Source organism: Anastrepha obliqua, chromosome 6, assembly GCF_027943255.1.
Source record: "Anastrepha obliqua isolate idAnaObli1 chromosome 6, idAnaObli1_1.0, whole genome shotgun sequence".
Taxonomy (NCBI): domain Eukaryota; kingdom Metazoa; phylum Arthropoda; class Insecta; order Diptera; family Tephritidae; genus Anastrepha; species Anastrepha obliqua.
Window position 1 is genome coordinate 54,220,486 of NC_072897.1, and position 4,251 is coordinate 54,224,736.

The following is a 4,251-nucleotide window of genomic DNA, read 5'->3' on the forward strand; positions in this document are numbered from 1 at the left end:
TACGCATTCAGAAAATATTTATACATATAAAGCTTATTGTGTGTGAGAAAGAAAACACAATATTTGCCGTATATAAGCACTATCTAAAACGCACAAGATTCTATGCTTACATGCGGGACGCAATTATATATATAGAAATGCCGTCTATAAGCTTTGACTCTGCATACAGGGTCCGGCACTCGAAGTGCAACCAATTTCAGACCGCTCGCGCAGCTCATGCACGGGCGTCAGCTGTCTGTTAGTTGGCTTAATGACAATACAGAGTATTCTTTATATGTGCGCGGAGGCATTTTCCCGAGATTAAACGCGAAAAAAGAAAAGCAATAATAGATTTATACGTAATAGTGTAATTGCATTATATTTGGCTGGAAAATCATAACCCGTGATTGTTCGTGAGCTCGAGCACCTTGAAGTAACTAAAGCTTTTGTTTATCGCACCATTGCTTAGGGTGTGAATTTCAGATAAATGCTGAGGCCTTTGAGGTATACGTGAGAGACACACGCGATCTTTATTTGAGGGAATATGAGTGGTACAATATGCCAGTCAGTCTGCATAAAATACTGTTCCATTCAAGACATATAATATCGTTATGCATGGTTCCTATTGGTCAGCTTTCCGAAGAAGCGCAAGAATCGAGAAACAAAGATGTCAGAAATTATCGCGAATGGTATACAATGAAAAATTCATGAACTCAAACCAATGAGGATTTATTGCATAGGCTTCTAATATCATCCGATCCCTACATTTGCAGCTTACGTAAGCCATCGAAAACCAAGCGCGGGACTTTGCCTCAAGATGTAATTGCATAGCTGGCCCAGAAAGAAGTATTATGAATAATTGCTTTCGAATAAGTGTTTATGTTTTGTTATGTTTAATCTTTAGAAACTGTTTATTGGCTTACTATTAATAAAATAAAGATTAGTGACATATTTATCATTGAAACAATTTGTGATTATCTCCTTCATTGAGCAGTATAATGTACAATAGTATAAAAAGGTATCCAGGGGCTGAATGAAATCTTTTAAATATTAGTCATAAGCCTCTGAGCTAAAGTTAAGAAATCTAAACAATTTGTATTTAAATTGGCACTGGAAAATGCTTTTGCAGTACCGCCGGTATTTCGGCCTTGAATAAATACAAGAATAAATATACTAATACATTTAGCTTTGGTGGGAAGAGCCATAAATTTTTATATGAATACATGTAGACGAAAATGGAATTTTTTTTTGAAGTGAAATTTGCATTATAGGACATTTCTGATTATTTATTGAAAACAGTTTTTTTTTATTAAAATTGATTATAGAAGAAAATTGAATTTTTTCCAAGGTGAATTCATACACTAAGCTAAGTAAAACGTTTCGTAATTCAATTTTGTGTTGACAACCAAATGTACACGGCGGAAGAAAAAAATAACAAATCAGCTGTGTTATTGCTACCACCTTCAATTCATGAACTCAAACCAATGAGGATTTATTGCATAGGCTTCTAATATCATCCGATCCCTACATTTGCAGCTTACGTAAGCCATCGAAAACCAAGCGCGGGACTTTGCCTCAAGATGTAATTGCATAGCTGGCCCAGAAAGAAGTATTATGAATAATTGCTTTCGAATAAGTGTTTATGTTTTGTTATGTTTAATCTTTAGAAACTGTTTATTGGCTTACTATTAATAAAATAAAGATTAGTGACATATTTATCATTGAAACAATTTGTGATTATCTCCTTCATTGAGCAGTATAATGTACAATAGTATAAAAAGGTATCCAGGGGCTGAATGAAATCTTTTAAATATTAGTCATAAGCCTCTGAGCTAAAGTTAAGAAATCTAAACAATTTGTATTTAAATTGGCACTGGAAAATGCTTTTGCAGTACCGCCGGTATTTCGGCCTTGAATAAATACAAGAATAAATATACTAATACATTTAGCTTTGGTGGGAAGAGCCATAAATTTTTATATGAATACATGTAGACGAAAATGGAATTTTTTTTTGAAGTGAAATTTGCATTATAGGACATTTCTGATTATTTATTGAAAACAGTTTTTTTTTATTAAAATTGATTATAGAAGAAAATTGAATTTTTTCCAAGGTGAATTCATACACTAAGCTAAGTAAAACGTTTCGTAATTCAATTTTGTGTTGACAACCAAATGTACACGGCGGAAGAAAAAAATAACAAATCAGCTGTGTTATTGCTACCACCTTCAAAAGATTCGCCTTGATTTTTCATATAAAAATTATACATATCATCACTTGTGACAACTGTACCCAGTCGGCCGACAGTGTGTGAATCATCTTTACATTCTGCAAGAATACCCCAACCTGCGCAGCGCACAGTAAAATCGACACAAAGCTGAGCGCAGAGCACAATCGTACAAACACACTAACGTACATACATACATATATACGCTCGAATACATTTTCTTACTGTGCTCAGCCAAGGCTGGTAGTCATGCACTGTGGCGATATGAACGCACAAATGCACATACACAGGCACGAACATGAAATCAAACAGCTCGCCGTGTTTAAGTGAATCGGTATAAATATTTCGTACATTAATTTTTGTGATCGTGTAATTCTCAAAAGGTTTATTAGAAAATGTAATGACAAGGTAGTTTATTGGTTGTGTATGGTTATCGCTTCTCGGCCTTATGGCTAAGATCAAAGTGTTAAACTAATTTTTGGAAATGGGCGGAGTGCTTTAGGGGCTTTCTCCACCTCTGCCACGGGTTGGCCCGGTATTGCAGTACCGCCGGGATTTCGGCCTTGAATAAATACAAGAAGAAATATACAAATACATTTAGCTTTGGTGGGAAGAGACATAAATTTTTATATGAATACAAGTAGACGAAAATGGAAGAAATTTGTAAGTCTGTTTCTTCGGTCCGTTTGGGTATTTTTTTTTGACAACATCGAAACCAAAGCATTTGTATCATTTGCTGAAATTGAAAACATTGAGGATGAATAATAATAAAATGAAGAAAATAAAATATGAACTTTATAGCAATATTATAATGAACCTATAATTATCCCGCTCCTAATGCTGCTTTCGTCTCATTCTCTCTCAGTTTGTTTTACGGAAGGTTTCACTTCTATCGCGTCTAACCGTTAGACACGTATTTTTTTTTTTAATTTTGGCATCGTAAAACGATAAAAAGTCACAGTGTGCATCGCACCGATCAAAGAGATCAAATAGAATACGACGAAGGAGCTGAATGCCATGTCGGCCTACCGGGGGTGTTTGGAGGACTCGGTTAAACGTTGGCAATTATGTGTTGCTTCAGACGGGTCATATTTTGAAGGAGATAATATAAATTTGCCTTAAATTAAACTCTGTTTTGTCTAATTTAAACATTTCCGGTACTTTTTGATCATAGGGTACATAGGTATATGCGGCCTTGCGGACAAAAATGTGTGATTCGCTGGAATTGTTCAAGGAATCTAAGTCGCATTAACTCGCGACTGTCGAACAGTTAGAAGACATATTTACATACATATAAGGGTGCATACATACATACGGAGCCGCGGCCACTCGACATGACAAAAATAATTCCACGCGAAATATTCCAATATTGACTATTTTCGAATGGTGGGGAAAATTGGCATATGGGCAGCTCGTTTGATGAGTAAAATTGAAATATGAGCTCGAACTTATGAATGAACTTTTTGTTTTTGTTCTAACTTGTTCAGCGCCTTCGCTGATAGAATCATGGCCGCTGCGACTGCACCTCCGAATGTATTTTGTTTTTGTAGTCGCTAGGCTTAGATTTTAGCTTTGGGCGACATGCGCATGTGAGGTATGTGCTTTTGTTGTGTTCTAGAACATTTTAGAATGTGTGGTGGCAAAGCGGCCATCGCGTTGCGCTTGCTGTTGCATTAGCGTCTATCAAAGTATTGTGTTTTTGTAAGTGCAATATTAGGAATATCAACTGGTGAAAGACAAAAGTACACGGAAGCAAGAAGGGAGCGCTGTGCTCGCGCATATATGCATGAATGTCTGAACGTGCATGGATGTAGTAACATATGAATACAATTATTTTGTAGGAAGTTTAGAAGGCAAGTAGGTATATATGTATGTATATATGCTAGGACATAAAGTGGGTATATATACATACATAGAGCAGAATTGTTTTTGCACTTGTTAGGAAGAAACTCGTTCACTAGTTCGTATGTGTATTTGATTTCTTGTAAGAATGTGATGTGCTGTGACATGTGTACATACATAAGTCAAGGTTATTTGGGCATACTTG

At 35.8% G+C, this 4,251-nt stretch overlaps 1 pseudogene; it reads left to right on the forward strand.

Moving 5' to 3' along the window:
* The first annotated feature begins 2,636 nt into the window (after window positions 1-2,636).
* LOC129250984 (U2 spliceosomal RNA) lies at window positions 2,637-2,775 on the forward strand (annotated as a pseudogene).
* The last annotated feature ends 1,476 nt before the right edge of the window (window positions 2,776-4,251 follow it).